Genomic DNA, 22,542 nt, shown 5'->3' with positions numbered 1-22,542 from the left:
TTAGGGAGACCCTGTGTCTAAATGTAAAAAAATTGAAACAAGGACTGAGGGTGTAGCTCACTGCAGAGGCCTTGGCTTCAATCCCTAGTAGATGGGGTGGCTGGGACTCAACACAAGAAAGGAGCAGGAGTTTGGGGCTTGGGAGGAGCATTAAACAGGTAGAACTCGAAGACTTTAAGAGGAAATTGCATGCAAGTCTTACAAGTCCTTTCAGCCCACAGGCGTTATCCATGGGAAGGGTGTTCTTACATGAACACACACAAATTTTAAAAGAAGTACGTTAGAATTTCTTAGTTTCTTGGCCCATAGCACTTCTAATATTTAATAACAGTTCCAGAGCACTTCAACCAAAATGAATACATTCATTTCCATGTATTACCTTACAAAAGCCCCTAGGTTCTGAAAGTGTAGTGACCACTGAAAAAGTGGAGCTCTCGTTGCTCACCTGTACAACAGAGGGGAAAGTGCCAGGAAATCAGTATTACCAGGAACGTCCTCGACCAACTACTCATAAGGGTAGTGCATTCTATTGTTTGAGTGTTTCTGTTCCACTAGAACTCAGACGTTGACGCTCTAACCCCCAAGGTGATGGTATAGACCCTTCGGGAGGTTGTTAGATCGTGAGGACAGTTCTCTCATGAGTAATACTGTTGCATCAGAGGAAAAAAAGGGAACACTGGAAACAAAGTTTTTGTGAATAAGGAGGCGAAGTGGAATTGAGGGAGGGGAGAGGAATGGGAAAGAAGAAGAATCAAGATATATCATATACAGGTCAAAATTCTCTATGACGAATGTGATTATTGTGTACCAGAAAAACTTATTTAAAAAAAGAGAGGCCTGAGAAAGATCCCTTGCCTGTCTCTTTGTCTCACATTTGAAGTTACAGTGAAAAGAGGAGCATCTGGGCCCTGCACCAGACAGCAAATTTGCTGGTGCCTTCATCTTGGACTGCCTTGCCTATACAGACTCCCATAAATAAATCTCTGAGATTGATAAGCTATCCGGTTTCTGCACTTTCTTATACGAGCCTGAACGTACTTAAACAGAGCAGACCTGGTGCTGTTTCTTTCCTCATTAGATGATAGAAATATGAGGTGTTTGTCTCCCAGAGTTCCCCACTGGAATTAAACCCCAATTACCCCTGGTGGGCTCTTTTCCCTTTCCTGTTTGGTTTTGCCCACTGTTTATAATGTCTCCTCGAATCACCTCCGAATCAATGTACCAGGGAATACTGCCTTGGGCTTTTCTCTGGGCAGAGCTAAAACTTAGACAAGCGAATTAATTAGTCATCAACCACGCATCATATTCTAGTCATCTTTTAGTTTTTCACCCTTTCTCTTGGTCCCAAAAATCAATGCTAAGAATGCAAGTTGTATGATTGGCACTGATTCAGTCATTGTATTCATATGGTGTCTAGTCTTGCCACTATTCAGTCAATTAAAATGCATCAAGCTGCCATTTTTAATGATGCACATATATTTTTTAGTTTTATTTTAACTGTACATATATATATATATGATATTCCAATAAATGTAGACATTGCATAATGGTGAGCTCAGGGTGTTTAGCACACTCTAATACTTATCTTTTTGGAGGTGAGGACATTTAGAATCCTTTCTTCCAATATTTTGAAATATGTAATATAGTATTATAGTCAGCCTGTGGTTCAATGGAGCACCAGGACTCCTCTCTTCTTACTGTGACTATTTCTAGGTATCCACCCAAGCCTCGTGCAATTGTAGTGGGGCTTTGGAAGAGGTGGCTATATGCAGAGTGTGTGATCCTGGGATTGAAGATGTCGTCAACTCATTGGTTTGGCATCGTTCTGCGTAGGTTAAGGGTACTAGGATTAAGGGTCGAAGTATTACCTGGCCTAAGGTGAGGTAGCCACACAGAATATAAGGGACAGCGTCACTTGTTCCTTGCTGGCTCTTGCTATCTTTGGTCTCTCATGAGCTGTTTCTCCTCTGCGATGCCCCTCTGCCGTGCCACTCTGCTTGGGAGCCAGACAACTGTAAATAGAAACTTCTACAAACCATGAGCTGAATGAATCTTTCCTCCCTTAACTTGTGAGCACTGGGTACTATATCTAGGCAAGAAAAGTAGCTAAGATACTCCTATGCGGCTGTGCTTTTTAACCCATTAGCCAAGCTGCCCCCGTCTTCCCCCTCTACACTCCCGACTCTCTAGCAACACTCCTGCTACTCTGTATTTCTGTGAGATAAGCTTTTACAGACTTCACAAATGAGTGAATAATGCAGAAGTCCTCATATTATACGTAGTGCCAAAAAGAACAAGGTAGTAAAGCACAGAATCCCTGTTTTTAAAGCTCCTAGTCTCCAAAAGATAAAAGCGTATGGACTGGTGACTGCCTGACATTATACAGCAAATGTTTCAAAGCCCTCAATAAACAGCATTGTAATACTCAAACTGGCATCCTTCTCATCCCCATGAGCACCTTTACCTTTTTCCTTGCGCTCTTCTTTATCCTCTTACAGAGAATTGGTAGAATACAGCAAAAGCAGGGGTGCAGATCTTTTTTTTTTTTTTTTTTTTAATTCTCTGAACTGGGCTTGAACTCAGGGCCTTCATACTGAGCTCTATCACTTTGATGGATTGACTGAATACACAAATTCTTGCTAAATCTCTCAATTGCCCAGGCTGGGCATACAATTGTGATCCTTCTGCCTCAGCCCACCAAAGTGCCAGGAGTGCAGACTTATATCACCCTGCCTACATAGACACAGGGTTCAAGTCACACATTGAGACAATTTTGATGTTCTCAGCAGTGAGAAGAAAACTACTCGGGTCCTCTGTGTAGCATCATTGCATCGTGACTCCGAGATCATAAGTCTCATCTTGGTCAGACATATGGAGAAGAGAGCGTGAAAAAATGAGCACAAAATCCATTCCCACTGCTGAGCACTTTGACATCAGGGCTTCATTCATACTGGGATAGTAAAGGAGATTGATTCATAAAGGCAGGGATTATATGGAAACTTATCTTCTTTTCTCACTTATCTCCACTAACTAATAATAAATACCACTAGGAAAAGTCCTCCTCAGCAATCAGAAATCAGGAAATTTTTATATAAGTCTTTGTGCATTGAAGTGAGTATTCTTTTGCCAAATTAGTCCTGCATGGTCATGTGGAATTCAGTCAAAAAATCAGATAGATATGTAAATAGATTAAATAAATAGGGAAATATGTCTCAAAGGTTATAGGATGAATTCACGCTTTCTTTCCTATTGCCAATAACAACAAAAATATCAAATTACTTTTAAAAATTCAGAGTGATTTTCAATTTAGTTATATTTTCACTAAAGTTCTATATGATAGGTATTGCTGGAGAAGTAGAAGGACAATAATTTTGTTATTACACATGTCACAGGGATGTTAATAATGTAACTATGAGTATCATTCAAAGACATCAAATATTATTAGGAGCCAGGTCAAAGGGGAAAGACAAAATTGGTTTGAAAGGAATGTCCTACTTTCCCTGAAGGTGTCATACTGAACTCTGTTGGTCAGATGTAGCGGAAATTTAAAACTATCTCTTGAATGAGACTTGAAGGAGGATCTGTGGTGTATTTGTGTGATTATGGGCACCATGTGTCACATGAAACAAATTATTTTTGTGCCACGTCATTCAACTTTTGACAGCAAGAGAAGTAAGTTGCTACTTTCAAGCACTGTTCACACATTCACACACACCCAAGCACTGATACACACACAAAAGCAGGGAAGAACATTTTAAACCCCTGTTTAAAGCCAGTTTTGACACCTACCTCTCAAAGTCAGAGTCCCAGCCGTCAGGAGGCTGAAGTAGCAGAACATGAGTTCAACATCAGTCTGCACTACATAGCTTAGACCCTGTCTTGAAAAACAAAATATAAAACAAAACAACAAACAAAGTCAGTCACTGGTTAAATCCAGGATACTGATGAATAAAGATGAAGTTTATATTGCAGAACAATCTACCACTATGTGTCATTGTCTCAGGAAAAAAAAAAAAGAGCAGGGATTACTTCAGAAAAGTAAGTTGTAATTTTTGTTAATTGTAATGAACCTTTAGAAAATGAGTAATAGAGTAACCATCACATTCACTCAATTCTTAGATTCAGTATACCAAGCCCATAAAGATTACATATTTTCCATGGTGTAGTATTGTCTGGTAGTACTTTTAAAAGGAAAGAAAAGTTAGAATAGTATCTGTTTGCATAATTTTATGGATCTAATCATGTGTATTGAAGCAAGGGGGAAAAAAATAAGATGTTTAGCCAACTCCCCTATTGGCACTAAGTTAAAGGGAAGTAGCCTGAATTAATGACTGGCCTGAACTGAATGCTCTTTCTCTCTCCTGACTGCATTTCAGTACCTCACACTAGGCCAATAAAATGTTGCCTAGAAGCAGTCATTACAGAAACTACTTTACTAAATAAGAATGTAAATAAGATTGGGTCACAATTTGTAGTGTATCAATTGTTTTAAGGGAATATTTCAAAGTACAATTTACATAAACTAATTAAAGACAACCCCAACAAACTTGTTTACATGATAAAATCAAGCCATGGGCTCCCATAGCTAGAAAACTAATAGCCCAAAAGTTTGTAGCTGTTTACACAGCAAGCCTGAAATTAATGTTTCAGTGCAATAAGCACTGCACGTCCACAATTCTGACACTATGTTGACCAGAGGAAAGAAGAGCTGGCAAAGTAAAATTTCTCAAAGAAAATGCTGATCACATTTAAATGATCCACTTAAAAACAAAGTAAAATAACAAAAAAATAGTCTTGTAACTCCCAGATAATTATTTTAAATACATGCTTTTTAATATGTGAAAAATCGCAATATCAGAGACATCAAACAAACAAGCAAACAAACTCTGGTCCAATGTCAACAACTTGATGCAAGATAGGGCAGAGATAAGAATAGAATTAAGAAAACATCTTTAAAAAAAAACATTCTGCTGTTCAAACTAGGGATCAAATTTCTTGGCAAATGCCAAGAAAAAAAAAAAGGTCTGATGTCCCCATTTCCCAGGACATTTGTATTATAGAGCAAGATAATTTTTAAAAATTGGGAAACAGAAAGAAAACAGTACATTTCATGTATGTATGTAGTGAAAACCCTTCTTTGACAGGTTGGGATAGTAAACATTGTTATCAGAATGATGATACTTATCAATAATTCTATAAAAATAATTTTCAAGCTCATATAAAAGCTGTTCCTCATTTTAGCTTCATTCAACCTGTATTCATCAATTTTCAGTTGGGGAAATGAATTGATTTTTGTTTTTTTTTTTTGAGTTGCTCCTTTTACCATTTCAGTTTTATTTGCAAAAAACCTTATACAGTAACCAGGCAAACAAAAGATACAAATTGCACACTGACTAGCTCCGTCTCATAAATATTTAGAAACTGTCCTTCCCTAGAATGGGCAGCCTGTTTGTTCTGCTCAGAGAACATCAGAGTAGCTGCTTTCTCTGTACAGAGATAGAAAGCACAATGCCTGACAAACACAATAGCAACTCACATTTTCATTATTTTCATCAGTGATATCACAGAATCATCCACAGCTAAATGTTCCAGTACCAACCACATTACAATGAACAGCAATAAAATGGAGAGTTTGTGGAGAGTAGATTGTGAGCTTTTAAATGTAGTTATCTTTGGCTTCCTGTGCTGGGATGGTAAAAGAGAAGTCAAGCTATATTAATGTCAACTCTGGTAAATTTGCAAGTGACAGACACTTCAGTCACTGAGAAGTATACTGAGTCTACTGATTCTTTCTGAACTAATATTTAACAAAGCTTTCTAAAAATATTACCTATGGCACATATCATGGTGTGACATAAGGCCAACAACAAGGGATATAAATTTAACTTGGGAAATTAGAGATGAAAGGCATACTAACCCATTAATCATTTGTACTATTCCATTTTAGCAACAATACACCATTATCAGGTGTGGCACAGTTGTGGACGGTTTTGACCACCACCGTTGTCCTGTCCCTGTAGGAATTTAGAGCAGAGGAGGTGGAGGCGTGCTCTTTGGAGTTGTCAAGGGTAATGTTGGACAAGAGACTTCCAAGGGATTTGAAATAAAAGGTCAAGGTAGTATACGAATGAAGATGGTGGTAGCAAGGGAAATACAGAGCTGTGTTACTGCAAAGAAATATGTTCTCCTTGGAAAAGCAGGTCTGAAGTGGTTGAGTAACATTGTTGAGGGAGCAATTAGGGTGTCATCTACCAGAGCTGGTTATTATCAGTGGAGAGCAGCTCAGCAGGGAGAGCAGAGAGACCAGGATACAGACACAAGCAATTGCAGTCCTTTCATCGAAAAGCTTCTATCTCACCTGAAACATCCACAATAACAAAAAATCAATAATCATGCATAGCAGTGTTACAGACACTGTTTACAAAAATTATGCTGAGGACAATTATCATTATTATTTTTGAAAATGAGCTTAACATTCATAAGAGAAGCATGACAATAAGTGGCCGATTGAATTTCAAAATGAAAAAGGGGTCCCTGGGTTGAGTAGTAAAAGTAGTGGTAGGCAACAGTGAGAGAGTCTGAGAGAGATTTTGAGTGAATAGATTGGACTGAAACATTACATGATAGAACTTTATTATTAGAATATTCTGCTGCCCAGTGAGGTTTCTATGATGAAGTAAATGTTGTATAGCTGTCCTGCCAATAGTATAGACACACGTGCAATGTGGCCAGTGCAATTAAGAAAGTGGTCTTAATTTTATTTAATTTTAATTAATTAAAATTTAAATATAAGTGGCCACATGAGACCAGTGATATCAGTCTTAAACAGCATAGCTCTGGAGAGTAGGATATGCCCAGTGAGGTTTCTATGATGAAGTAAATGTTGTATAGCTGTCCTGCCAATAGTATAGACACACGTGCAATGTGGCCAGTGCAATTAAGAAAGTGGTCTTAATTTTATTTAATTTTAATTAATTAAAATTTAAATATAAGTGGCCACATGAGACCAGTGATATCAGTCTTAAACAGCATAGCTCTGGAGAGTAGGATATATAAAATTTGGAAAAAAAATGAGAAATTCTCTTGAGATTATGTTGAATTTACATAGAAATGTGGAGGAACTGATATTTTTAATATGCTTCCAATCAGGAATGTCATAGATTGCTCTATTTAATTAGATTTTTCAATTTTTAAGCATTTCCCAAAAAGGTTTTATAAACTTTTATCACATAGTTCCTAATAATAAAATGTGGAAACAATCCCACTGTTCATATGAATGTAATGTGCGTGGAAAGTTTCACTAGAAGAGAAATTAAAAAAAACATGCAACATTATTCATAACATTTTATAAGTTGAGACACAAAATGAAATATATGGCATTATTTCACTCAAACTAGAGTAGAAATAGAGATGAAACATATCTTTATTATGTGCACAATAAACGCATACAAAAAAGTGAAGAAATAGTCTATTATGGAGTCAGGATGATGGTTTTTTCTACATGGAGGGAATGAAGTTGCACCGCAGGGGATTTCTAAGATTATTATTAACCTGGTTATTTCTCAATTTGAGTGGTGGTACTACAGGCATTTGGCTTTATAATTATTCATTAAGCTGTAAATGCATGTTTTATTTCCTTTCTGGATGTAAATCACAATATACAAAGGAAAAGATTGAACAAAATTCAAGGTGAAATAAAAATTAAATTGAAGTCATCGAAACAAAACAGACATGACAGATTGTAAAGTACAGTCTCCCATTCTTTGTAGCTCTTTCCGTTCAACAGGCAGAGCAATTCCTTCTCCATCCACTGAATCTAGGCTGGCTTTGTGACTTACCTAGGCCATTGGGATATTACCTAATATAATATAAATGATGGTTTTAACTGAAGAGGCTCCTTGGACAGGATGCTAGAGCGACGTGGCTTGGTGGCTTGGTACTGGTCACCATCTCAGACAACCACAGCACACACGAGTGACGCCATCTAGTCCCAGGTGTCTGGTTAGCTGACTGTAGCTACAGCAGGAAGATGAAGCACCACCTAAGAGGAGCTGACTAGCTAAACATCACCCAAATACCAATCCACAGCGTCGAGAGTGAAGAAAATGTGTTTAAGCCACTAAGCTTTGAGTGGTTTGTTTTCATCAAAAGTTAATTATCAAAGCAGCAGAATGCTTCGATGTCCCACAAAAGAGCACCTCGGTACAATCAGTCAGTGATTCTAAATCCAAGTATTTTCACAATAAAGAGAAGACACCCTGCGGTGCATAGTTTTTATTTTCTGATCAACAACTGCCAACCAAAGGCAGACAACAGCATGTTGTCATGGACTAACCTTGCATAAACTTATCACAGTGGGTTTCTTTAAAAAGACACTGGTTAAAGCTCCACTCACCCCAAGGTGTAATTAAACTCAATTTTGCAAGAGATAGAGGAGCTATCCAAGTCAACTGCTCTTAAATTTCTCTTCTGTAAAGACAAAAAGATTATGGCAAACAGTAACTCTAGGAAGACGTTTCAGAGAGGGCAGGGAGGACGTGGTGCTCATCATTGGCCCACACGTCGTCCTGAGGACATTGCCTTCAACTGTCTTAACGCATCCTTTGAAGTTGTACTGCAGACAATTCATGGGTAATTTATAAAGTACTTGCATTTTATATATGGGAGGGTATGGAGTAAACCGAGAGATATTTTCTTTAGGTGCAAGAGACAAGGCAAATTATTTATGGAAATATCTTGTACCTGACTTTCTTTATTTCATTTGCATTTTCTAATAAGGAATCTTACTACCTGAGATTTTAATTCTAACTTTGATAAATCTAAATTCCACATCTATAGAGCGACTCTCAGTTTTCTATGTTTAAATCTACTTTGGCCTCTCTTGCTGCTTGGATATCCCAAGTATGTAAATAATACCCTGAAAACAAAACCAGCCCTCTGTGTGTAGATTACTACCCCGAGCCAGCAACTCTATGGCATTTCTCTCTTGGGACTATATTCTTCCCCTGCATTCATTATGTCTCTGCCTATGGAAATACTTCCCCTCTTTCAAGATGTGTTTGGAAAAATACAATACTTGAAGATGTACCTAAATACTGGCCTGTCTAATTTACGTCATTTTAGTAAAATTTTCCTTTGCTCTAACACAGCCACTGTGTGCCTGCTTTACTCATCTGAGCTCATCTTAAGTGTTTTGAATGCAAAGATTGTATTTTATTACTTGAATTCTCCACAATGCTTAGCACACTTTTACTCTCAAAGAGGCTTGATATATACATTTTTTTTAATTTTAAGGTTTCAAATGCAATCTTACATCTTCTCATAGCCAGAAGGTCAGCTTATTCCAACATGAGCATGTGTCTGTAAGTAAAAGTGAAATTAATTTGGTTAAAATATTCTGAAGACTGTGTGCAATATGGGGTGTAAACTTTGAAAGGTAGTTATGCCAATGGTTTCATTCTCATGAGCGATCTATATGGAGCTTCCGCAAAATGAGCTAAGCCATCTTGGGAAAGGACTTTGGTTAAAAAGAAAGGAAAGAAAATGAGCAAAGAATAATCAGTGGGAGAAAGAAATATATAAATAAATTTTTAAGTGTGACATTTGAAAAACAGATTCAACACAGGTTGTCATATTGGGAGATTAAAGAACCTAAGGACCAAGGACAGATGCTGGACATGTATTAGAATTTGTAGTAATTTTAAACAATATCAAAAATCCCTCTAGGATCTCTCACTTAGGAAATGTGTGATTACTAAATCAACTGAACTGAGCACTTTGGATTTGTACATTTTGCTATACATGATGCACACCTTAAAACTGCACATATTGTACATTGCCTAGCCAGCATTAAAGGGAATTTTACAAAGTTCTACTTGTACTAAAAGTAAAATAATACCTATTTGGACACAATGCATGTTACTTAAAACAAATGAAATGAAGAACTACTCGATTTAATGTTCAATGTAATAATAGAAATATAATTTTCAATTATTCAAGGAACCAAATGGAAAGAGGAAAAGAACAAATACAAAGTTGTTATTCCTAAACAATGTGGTGTTAATTGGTATTAAAAATAGCAATATATCAATAGACCTCTAATTTTTTTTAGAGATTTCTCAGAAGCTCTCCTTCTCTTTATCATGGGAAAGGGAATGTTATAGGAATTTAATTGCCTAGGTGCACGGACAAATATCAATGCAAATCTACTTTTAAAATAAATTCAGCACTATGTAATTTTATATTATAGGGCTGTTTCCATATATACATAGAGGGAGAAGTAAGATTTAACAGTCATACAGCTGCTCAGATATTTTGTTATTACAATCCATAAATTTTTTGTGCTGTAAAACCTTATCAGTTTTCTTTAATACTACTGTGATTGTGTCAAAGGGTATAAACATTTTGCTATGTTAAAAATCGTAGCTTTAAGAAAATTTGCTACAGATTCGTTATAATCTGTCCTGCATATATTCTTCTGTTATCCTGTTTCACATGTGCGTAATTTCCTATAAATGATGAATCTACTCTTATTGGCTGATGTCACAAATTTCAATATTAATACGACTCTAAACCTAGGTGAGCTTGCTGAAGCAAAACTAATGATAATCACAGAATATCTGATCTTTGATGCATAAAAGCATCACCTAGCCTTCTAAAAAATGACTTTAAAATAGATATATATTTTAAAATGCTAACTTGAGTCAGTGGTCCAGAGTTTCCTGTATTTTATATATTTCTGAAAAATATCATCCTATGGAAAATCAATAATGTTATGTGTCACCTAAGTGTATCAGGAAATAATAGAGTATTTTTAAAAGACTAAAATTTGCATGTGTATGTATTTATTTTGGTATTTAAAAAATAAAATACCCATAATCTAACATATAATGACAAATGCCCTGTCTACTTGTTCAAACTGTATATATGATTTAATTTGATGTGGAGGAATAATGACAGTATTTTGCAAATATAACTGAATCTATAAGATTAATCTTAACCATTGGAGTGGTAATTTTTGCTTTCATAAAAGCTATCACCTTATTATAAGCTTAGGAAAAAATAGAATATATTTTCAGCTTGTTCGTTAAGTGTTATGAATATAGAAATACATGCCAGAATAATTGTCAGATTTTTTTTTACCGGTTCCTTTTTTTAATAGAGGTTTTTAAGGGTTCTGGAAATTGAATCAATAACCTCAGAGGCAGATCAAGGGTTTAGAAGGGAAATCTTGCCTGCACTCTCTAAAGCACTCCTATATTCTTCACTTATTCACTCCCTAATTCCTGGCAGAAATTTTCCATGAAGAACTCCGAGGCGATAGGATTGTTTGCCTGGGTGGTCAGAATGATAGAATGGGAAACTACTCCGTTTTAGGACGGAGAAGGACCGGTCCCGAGCTTATGGGGGAATGGTTCGTATCGAGTATGAAAGAGGAGAAACATTCTGAACTGCAGAAAGCTGAGCAAAGGAAATCTTTGAGACGTTTTCTAGGTCCACAAAAGGAGTGTGGCACTACAAAGCCAAAAGACTGTGTGCAGGTTTCTGGCTTGTTAGAAAGCTGAAAATAATTAACCCAGATGATTTTTGTGCACCAGAAGTACTTGTTACATTTTGAATCTTGAATCTGAATTCATGGTCAACACAAATATTTTTCTCCTCGGTCAGTAGCACTGAGCACATGCTCAAAATATGAAGCTTTGCCTGTGTAAACGCCTGTGAAGGTGTAACACGCATCTTCATTCAATTAAAAAAATGAGCTTTCGTCCATTTCAGACTATGTGTTTGCAAAAGTCTATTTTATTTCCTGATTAATTTTTCTGCCTCTATTAACAAAGTAAAATAGCATTTCATAAAACTCAGAGGTCTACAACTTAGGCACCAGGCAAGAGGCTTCCTTTGAAATCCCTTTTCTCCTCCCTGCCCCCACTAATGGATTTAAGATGATTAAATTGCAGAAGGCAAGACAGAAAGGTGATGTTTTGACAAAATGAGCTTGGTTGTTTGGAAGCAGCTCTGGAGTCAGGGCCCTGAATTGGGGGCCTTGTGGGCTTCTCTCTAATGCAGATAGAACTTCATGATATATTTAAATCCTTTTCCGCAAACATTTCCCTGATTTGTTGCCAAGCCATCACTGAATTTAGTAATCCAGACAGATTACCAGAGAGGGCCTATTTTTAGGGTCCTTCTGTTGCTGTGGCAGTTGCGGCTGATCGGATTACAGCTCTATTCTACCCATGTAAAATGCATTGATGCTTCAAGAGAAACCTGCACTCCACTCCTGTAATTACAATGTCAGCCTCATAGCTGGATATTTCTCTCTGAATTTATTTTGCAGCTCCGTTGTGGCCAATCCATTATTAACTCATGAGATCGTGCGTTGTCTTTTAGTCTTGCTCTGTGCCTTTCAGACTAGCTCACGTGTGTGTGTGTGTGTGTGTGTGTGTGTGTGCGCGCGCGAGCGCGTGTGTTAGGTGAAGGGTGGGTAGCAAATGCACACCGTGGGTCACAGAGGACAAACATTATTTCTCTGATTCTGAGGGGGGGAAATGTAACCTAGACATTCTCTCGCCTATAAATGACAATATCGCCATCTAGTGGTGAAGAAGGCCTTCAGCATGTCATTACCATCAGGTGAGGAAAAGCAGGATTTATAAATTTGTCTCAGCGGGTATTTTACATTTAGCCTTTACAGGGTCAGTGTTTTCCTAAGAAGAATAGACGTTTACTCAATCACATTGGACCCCACCCTGCCATCTTTGCCAGGAACAAAACATTGCGATTGACTTCAAAGGAAGTTTATCCTCCACTGTTGTCTGATGTCTAGATGCAGTTTGTCTTTCAGAATTATATGTGTATGTATGTGTATATATAGGAACCGGGGATCGAACTCGGGACCTTGCCTTTGCAAAGCAGGCGGTGGAACCACTAGGCTAAATCTCCCCCAACAGAATAATATTTTTAATGATTTTTTTACAAAGCATTAGGAAGGAGGCTCATAGAAAGTGTAGTAAAATCATGAATTAATTTCACATGAAGTTATTTTTTTCTGAGAAGTAAATTACCCAACAAATTATGCGTCTTCCTTAAAATGATCTTCCATCAATTTCATGCCTTTTACAAAGTATTTATTATAAACAGATAAGCAAATAAATAACATTTTCCCTCAAAGAAATAAAGTCTAACGCAGAATGTGGAGAATTTGGTTTTTGTTTTTTTTCTTTTCGTACCTTGTTGCAACCTTAGTTGAACAGCTCTTACAGTATGAAGCCAGTAAGATAAGGCTACTTTTACAAATGTACTTGATTACATTGTTCTTATTTTTAATACAAATGTGAGAACGTTTTAACTAATATTGGACTCATATCCAATTACATAGCTTGTAGTAACAAATTCATTCACTTAAATTAAGTACATAGAAAACCAAGACATGAAGTTGGCCCTAGGCACACAGCACAGCCGCCAGGGGGCAGCACGTGCCGGGCCCTTGCTTTTGTAGTTGGAGCATGGAAATTGTGACAGTCAGGGTGTCAGGAAATGTGTTCTCTGCTGAGGGACTCTGGGATGCCGACTTATCCAGATAAAATTGAAAATATATATGAAGTATTTTCGAAGATTATGGTACCAGAATGTGCTGCCCAGAGAACCCCATGTCAGGGAATCAAAATGTGTCTATAGCCTTGGAAAAATTCTTACCCAGTGCATGACTCAATCCACTGACATTTACCCGTACATTGCTTTTCCCTCCCTCTTTTTCCAGCTCTCCCCCTTTCTCTTTCCTTTCCTTTTCTTCTCTCCCTTTATTCTCCCTCCTCTTCTTTTTCTCTTTTCCTCCCACGCTGCTCTTTCTGTCGTAGGAGGTGGGGTGTGGCAGTCTGGCTGGAGAAATGGGCAAGACTTGGAAACTGCGAGATCCCGGGACAGCCAGGAGGGCACGACTTAGCTCGCTCTTCATCTCCTAGATGCACGGTGCACTTTTAATTTTTGCTCTCACCTTTTTTGTTGTTGTTGTTTTTCTCTTCTACCTTCAGCCCTCATCTTTGAAATAAACCTTTCTGACCTGTCCAGTTCTCTCTTTCAGGCAAGAAGGACCTGCAATACTTGTTTGGCTATTATATGACACTTCTGATTTGCTTCCTTGGCTTCTACCATTTAAAAATAACACTAGTAATATGGTGTTGACACCAACATCAGGAGTGACAGCAAGGAAGGCCAAAGCTTTTGTGTATCTGTGCAGTGCTGAGATGATCTTGTTTAATCATTTTAACCTCACTATTGTTACCTATGTATGCAGAGGTGTGAACTACAGGGAGACACTTACATAAAATCAATTTAGAAAATATTTTCTCCACACGTTATGTAATCAAAATGCAAGAGGGATAAGATTGGATATATGTTCTTGTGGAGTGTGAATTCTAGAACGAAGGGAATGGAATTAATATACAAAACTGAAAACAAAGTATTTGTAGATAGGGAGGCAGGGAAGGAGGGGGTGGAAGGGAGCGCGGGGGGGGGGGGGGAAAAATAGATGGATTACGTAAAGGGGCAAATTTCCAACAATGAATGTCACTATATGGTACACCTTAAATGTACCAATAAAATACATTTTAAAAAAGAAAGAGAACCCGAGCAGGTGAACAAAAGAATCACAAATTGTGAGAAAGGTTTTGCGATGAATGAAATGCACTCTAGTTAGATAAAGATTAGGGTTAGTAGTCAACACAAGTTGGACCCTTGCTACACACAGTGGGGCGTTGCTCAAGGACAGGGACCCTTCTGAGAAGCGCTGTGAGACGGTGATTCTGCTGTTGTCCTCCTACGGAGGAGTGGACGGCGAGGCTTCCCGTGCAGGCGCCACGGTGTGTGGAGTGATGTGTGCTGGCGCTCTCCCCTCCTGCTTCCTGGGCTGCGGTGGAGTCCGCTCTCGCAGACTTCGTGGGCAGCACAGCCCTGGTCACACACTACCTTCTTTGTGTTTGCGCTGCCCTTAGTCTGTCTTCACATTCTGCAGAGAATGGGTTTTGGTCACCTTAAGTAAAACACATGAAATCCCACTCCCCTGAAATAAACCCGACAAGGTCTTCCGTGCCATATTGGAGACGATGCCCTACTCATGAGGTCGAATCTCACCCATAACACATTCGTTCCTATTGTGATTTGAAGTGGTGGGGATTTCTGCTACATCCCTTTAATATCTAATTATCTAATATTTATATCTTGAGCACAGGTTAATAGGTTGATAAAAAAGGTTTGTGTGTTTTGAAAATATATTTCTAGCCATTTTAGAAAATATACAGGGTTCAACATACTCAGTTTGCTAATTTTAAGTAATCTAAAATGTTCATAATATTATTCTTGCATAAAATTTTAACCCCTTGGTGCCCAGGTTCACTATTGATATGATGCAACAAACAATAAACATGACAAATACAGGGATATTTGAAATAATGGTGGAGAAACATATACTGAATCCAAGTTATGAACAACACTTACACTGACTGAAATAATTTCATTTTCTCTCTTGAAGTTAAAGCTGTAAAGATTTTTTTTAAGAGTCACAGCTTTAGAATAATCAGTTTTCATTTATTTTCTGTATCTCTAGTATTTATGAAAGATAGATATTAAAATGCATATTTTAATTTTATATTTTATAAACATTCCTTGGTGAAGTAAACCATGTTTTCCGGCCCGGGGATTTAGCTCAGCGGTTCGGTGACCTGCCTTGCAAGTTCAAGGACCCGAGTTCAATCCCCGGTACCAAAAAAAAAAAAAAAAAAAAGACAAACATATTTTCCAAATCATCGCCCTACTTCCATTGGACAGTCAGGTTGTGTAATGTAGACTTTCCAAACTTGACATGCTCTATAAAAAAATGATACGATGACATTATTTAAGGAATATGTGGATTTTCTCACTCCCAAGACACAGTATGTGGTACATAATTGTTAAATAAATATTCATCGAATGTGTTAATAAACGAGTGAAGATCAATATTTCTTAGGTAGACAAAGCTACAACAGTCCCGGGAGCAGGAATGTTCGTGTTCGGTGCCTTCCATTCAATCATATTTTCAGAGCCCTTTGTACCTTCGAGCAACTACGTCAGATTCTGAAAGTTCAATTTTAAGAAATAGCGCCAGCACTTGAATAGATAAGACATAGTGATAAGCTATCTTTAATTTCAGTTATTGCCAAGATCTGAGAAGAATTTTAAGAAACAGACACGCGCAGGATGCTTCATTGTTGGGAACCAGGGGTCTAAAGTAATGAGAAGCTCATGAGCGACTGCAGGGCTAAAATGCCTTTAACGTGAGTCTAAGAAGAAATTTAAGCCCCAGTAAGGCTCAGCTCTTTCAAATGTGTTCATTCATATCTTACATTGGTACAAAAACAAAACAAAACACTCAAACTGGTAATCTTTATAAAGGTACAGGGAATAAAAGGACACTGACGGTGGCCTCTCACCTGGGCAGTGACAAAATTAAGCACGTAGAAGTCGACCATAAAATAGGTGTATACATTAGATTGCATTGTGTTAGTTTCTTTTTAAATTAATTTTATAGGTACATTTAAGTTTTACAATATAATGACATTCACCTTGGAAATTTGCACCTTTACCTAGTACACCTTGGTTCTGACTTTTTCCCATTCCCTCACCCTCCCTTCGACCCCTCTATCCCTCCCTATGGATAGAGACTTTGTTTCCATTTTTCTATTGCCTCGTATTAATTTCATTCCCTGCTCTCCTTTCCCCAACCCCTCCCACTTCCCCCTCTCCTTTGCCCATTTTCTTCCTATCCCACAGTATCTATTATACCTTTTAGTCCTTATTTACACTTTCAGTTTCTAACACTAGAGAAACTTCAGTATTTACACACGTGTCCTATTTATTTCATGTAAGAAATAAGTGCCCTCAACGTGCATCCATTTAGCTGTACTTAATGGGCAATTGGACTGCTTCAAAGTTTTAGCTATTGCAAATTGTGCTGCTATAAACATGGGTGCACATATATCACTGTGGTAGGATTCCTTTAATTCTTTGGGGAAGATACCCAGCAGGGGAATAGCTGGGTCAGATGGGACCCCCCATCCTAGTTCTTTGAGGTATCTCCGTACTGATTTCCACAGTGGTCGCACCAGTCCACACAACATCAATTATACATTTTGATCCTTATTTATACTTTTAGTTTTTCACACCAGAGAATCTATTCGGTATTTACACGTGTGTGAATTAATAATTTCATTTAAGAGTATGACCTCAATGTGCATCCATTTAGCTATAAATATCTTTAGTTTCTCATTCTTTATGGCTGAGTAGTACTCCATAAAAAAGACCACATCTTCTTTATCTATTCTCCAGTTGATGGGCAATTGGGTTGTTCCCAAATGTAGCTCTTACAATTACATGGTTGAGCATATATCACTGTGGTCTGATTCTTTTAATTTTGGGGGAATTATTCCTCTCTGTAGAGGAATAGCTGGATCAAATGGCCTCACGCAGCTCCTATCCTCATCGGTCCGCTGGTGTCAGGGAGGTGCTCTACCTTCGTTGGGGCGACTCTTTACTCACCCAGTGGTCTTCAGCTCTCGTCCAGTGGCCTTTTCACTGCTACTCTCCTGAACACCAATTCCTAGGTTCTGAATGGTGGCCTTCCGGATCCCAGATCTGACCTGTTGTCTGGGTGGGCTTCCGGCTGGGGTCTATGCACACTTGGGATGGTCTCTAAGTGTGCCTCTCCCAGGGGTCCTTATGTAGCTGTTTTCTTGGAGGGTCTTTGGCTGGGGGCTGTGCACCCCAGTTCCTGCTATCTGAGCAGGTTCTAGCTAGGGTCTCTATGCACTTACCGGTGGTATCGGGGCAAGCCTCTGGCTGTTGTTTGTGTGCCTGTGTAGCTCTTTCCTAGGTAGGCCCTTGGCTCTGGCCTATGCTGCCAAACCATGGGGTTGGGGAGGGGCCCTGGAAGGGATCTGCCTGCAGCTGTGCTGCTCTGGTCCACACCTAATTTCTTCATTTTAATCATTTTACTTAGGCTTTGCAAAAAAATATGCTTGTTTTCAGGAAATACATGCTAAGGTATTTAATAATAAAGGAGCATCGTATTTAAAACTTTTTTAGGGGCTCCAAAAATGGGGGGGTGAGAGAGAGATAAAGGACAGAAAGTAGAGAAATGTTAAAATTGGGGGATCTGAAATGAAGATACATTCTTCTTATGATTTCGTTGTAAGTTTGAAATTCTTTAAAGTAAAAAATAAATTCAGTTTTTTACAAATATACTTTTTGGCACTACAACCTTCAGAAATGTCAAGCTTAGAATTAATTAATGGTTTTTCAAGCAAACCATCTGAACTAATCATTGATATGACAAATTAAATATGTGTTTGTCATTCAAATTTTAATTTATGAGAACCTTTAATTTACAAAGTAAAAAATACAATAGTTGTATATTACGTGTTCTCAGGGACACTTTAAAATAACGCTAATTTAATAAATATGCTCAAAGAGCCATAGGAGGGATGGCCAAGAGATCATAAAGTTGTCTTGGAGCCTTGAGGTTACTAAGCTACTTGGCCAACCCTATACCCAAGGACCGTCAGCCTCTTGTTACCAGTAAATAGATCCTTTCCTATCTAAGCCATAATAATATCTATCAGGCTTTCTCTCAGCTGGAGGCAGAATCATTCCAAAACAAAACATTTAAACATTTAAATGTGTAAATGCAATTATTGGAGAAACTCAAAGTGATGACAAAGTTGAAAATCATTAAGAGTAGATAGCACAAGGGAGATTGAATAAGGTGCTGTTCTTGTTTTCTATACAGGCACATTAACATGTGCTTTCTCATGTTAATAACAGAAGTAGATCTATGTTTTTCAGTAGAAATATTATACGTAGCTACCCGAAGAGGAATGTGGGTGCCTCAGATGCATTTGGCTGTGGGACACTGTACTTTGCCTGGCCATGTAAAAATTAAATTAGAAAAAGTGATCTGGGTGATTTAAATTAATTTCAAATAAAAGCAATACAAAAGGGTACATGCTGACAATATGGAATGAGAGAAGATACCATGTAAGACGATATGTCATTTTCTTAATTTAGTAACATGCCCTCAATTACCTTGCCATGTACTGTTTATTTGTACATAAATACATTAACAAAAAGTACATAAGGACATTAGCACCATTATTCAATGTATTTCTGTGTTTTCTCTAAAGAACTGAAAATAATTCTGCAGAAAGTAAAAATATTTTTATACTTTTTTTTCTTTACACAGTTAAAAAGAATAAATTGTTTTCTGTGTAAAAACCTCAGGCTCAGGTAAAAAAGGTGAACTTGGAAAGCTTTATTTTCCTGGATTTTCAAGGGTTCAACAGGTCAATGAACATGCAAGGTGAGGGCTTTGGCAAGTAAATGTTGGAAAATTTCAAGAGTCCAACAGGAATCAAGAGGACTTATTTCAGGTTCTAAGGGAACACTGGCTCAATGGACTCCTTTCCAAAGGAAGAGTACTGAACAAAGAAAAGTTCCAGATTTTGTACAATTGATCAAGGGAGGCGGTCTTTCTAGTGACATAGCAAGTGAGTTTACCATAACAGGACAAGAGCAGACAGTTTTGTGATTTAGCCTTGAAAGAGTCTTGTAAATCTTATGAGAACAAGATGACATATACTTTATTTATAGAACATAGTTGCCAGTTTTACCTGTATCAGCATAAGGAGTTATAGCTGCAAGAAACAAGGCAGTTATGGGGGGAGCTGCCCAAGGCTGGGATGAACTTGCCCTTCTTTGAGTCCTCCTTCAAGCGCCCACATGTTAGATTTGAAGGGCATAGATATGCAGATGTAAATTTAAAAAATACACACAGAAAATAGCATGTGACAATTAGTAAACCAAGTAGACCGCCTTGGATAATAGAAATAACATCTAGAAAGTACTCAAGTGACTAAGAAACTATTGAGAATAAAAGAAGAAATGTAAGACAACTATAAGCAAACTAGAGGCTTGAAGTTGTGAGAGACAGAGAAATAAAAAAACTGTCCAACACAGGGGGGAAAGGAAGCAACTAATAAAAGTAATTAATTCTTTGTTTTGCTTTTTTATTTTTTGAGACAGGGTCTCACTATGTAGCCGAAACTCACCTGGACCTCACTATGTAGCCCAAGCTGGCCTCGAACTCACAGCAATCCTCCTGCCTCAGCCTCCTGAGTGCTGGGATTACAGGCATGTGCCACCACACCTGGCCAAAAATGGTTGATTCTTACTGATAAGATCACTGATGGTTGTCCAAGTCACTCTATCTTCAGGGCAGTGACAAATCACAACAAATGAAGAAGAGGAAACAATTTGGACTGTGTCAGAAACCATGTAGAAAAGTGACAAGAATGATCTGTGTGATTCCTAAAAGTTTATGCTCCATTAATCTTACTCAGTGAAAAACTGAATTAGGAAAACTGGATAATGGTTTTCTAAAGCTTATTCTACATAGATGTAATGGATACATGAATTCAGTGTTCTGTGTTTCCATGTTGCGTGTAGTTTTTACCCCTTGATGATGACTTTTGTTCTTTTATAGTCTTTAAAATATTTTCATACTTTGTACAGATACACCTTATGTGTCCTGGCCTTAATTGTAAACCCTATATATGCTTTCTAGGTCTATTTCATTTTATACAGTTTTTATGCTCAAGTATACAGTAATAATTATTGTCCTCCTTGTTCATTATTCCTAAAAGTGCCCCTCAGGGTACCTACCTCCTTTGCTTCGTGTGTGTACGCTGAAGAGGTAGTTCTAAATGTTACCACGAGATGGCAGTAAAGATCAATAATTGGAACTAGGAGAAAAATCACCTCTTGGAAATAAAGTATATTCTATGTTCACATCAATATGAAACATACAGTGTCAAATTATTTAGCTCATACATATTTGAAAAAATATGTTCACTGGCTACTAGTGCTTGAAAAAGACTCTTTGGGGGAAAAAGAATGGAAATATTGAAAATAAAGGGTTAAAAATTAAAATCTAACAACAATACGCCTGAGACAATGGTGCTCTCCACAACTCTCTTAAGAGAAACTTACAAGCTTTTTACAATGTACAACAATTGTGCCTAAAAGTCACAGTTCAAGTCTATGCTTTCTGTTAGAAAACATGAAGTTCCCCAAAGTAAAAGTATACAATTTCTTAATTAGAATTTTACCATCCTTTATTTTACAAATGTCCTCATTTTCTGAAGCAAACGGCCAAAGTAAGGACAATATTAAGATGTTATATACAATGATTCTATATATTATCCAGTACATTAAATCTTATATTGACTTATATATTGAATATGTTTAATAGCAGAGTTTTTATATTGAAAAATAACCTCAGAGTTCCTTATGTTTGTGTCAACGCTTTATTTTAGGCAGGCTGCAGTGTTGCTTGCTATCAAATGTGAGTGCTGTGGGGAGACCTTTCGGTTGTCTCTGCGTTCTAAACATCGCCACTAGGGCGTTGTGTCAGAACTCAGGGACCCTGAAACATCCACAAGGACTTGTTCACCTTCCAGGAAGGGCCACAGAAGCAGGATGGTTTAGTGAGCGGCTCAGAGGATCAGGTGTTCCTCTCAGCCTTCTTTTGGCGTTTTCATTAGATAGCCCCGGATGTTTCACCTGTTACTTAATCGAAGCCGGTGAATCTACGGTGGCACCAGAAGCCATGCGTTTATAGTAGGTGTCTCTTATAGTGGGTGTCTCTCTCCCACCGCTCTCTCTCTCTCTCTCTCCCTCATTCTCTCTCCAAAAATTTCTGATTTTGTTTTTTTTTTTTTTTTTTGTACCAGGGATTGAACTCGGGTCCTTGTGCTTGCGAGGCAGGCGGCAGAACCACTGAGCTAAATCCCTGGCCCTTGAATTTTTGAATAAAGAAAGAAAGAACCAGTCAAGTAGAAATGAACAAAAATGGGACTCATGATTATCATTTTCCATTGAATTCCTTACAAAATACAGAAATAAGAAGAAACAATGAGCAAAATGTACTCACTTTTTTAAGAAGTTTCACTGAGTTAAATTCTGCAGAGTTCTTTGACTAGGAAGTCAGGTGATTTTGAAATTTAAGTGGGATCTTTTTGTTTGTTTGCTTTCTGTCAGGTATTCTTACAGAGTTCACCAAGAAGAAGAATCAAGACTGCTGTAAGTTGAATCTGGAATGTTGTCCAAAAGCTCGTGTTGAGCACTAAGCCTTGAGATGCTGCATTGCGCTCTCTCTCTCTCTCTCTCTCTCTCTCTCTGTCTTTCTGCTTCTAGGCCAATTTAAGTCAAGTAGCTTTGGACCACCCACGCCCTTAATGTCTTGATACGCTGCCTCCCCCAGACCCAACATTGGAACACGGAATGGAGCTGTTCAAACCCTGAACCGAAATAAATCTTTCCTCCTTTAAATTTAGTTAGTTTGTTTGTTTGTTTGTTTTTTTGAGACAGGGTCTCCCTATGTAGTTGAGGCTGACCTGGAATTCACTATGTAGCCCAGGCTGGTCTCGAACTCACAGCGATCCTCCTGCCCAGCCT

The sequence above is a fragment of the Fukomys damarensis genome, unplaced genomic scaffold (assembly GCF_012274545.1).
Source record: "Fukomys damarensis isolate Sample0158 unplaced genomic scaffold, DMR_v1.0_HiC HiC_scaffold_31, whole genome shotgun sequence".
NCBI classification, from domain to species: Eukaryota; Metazoa; Chordata; class Mammalia; order Rodentia; family Bathyergidae; genus Fukomys; species Fukomys damarensis.
The sequence above is the reverse complement of the archived record's forward strand: the minus strand, read 5'-3'. Positions refer to the sequence as shown.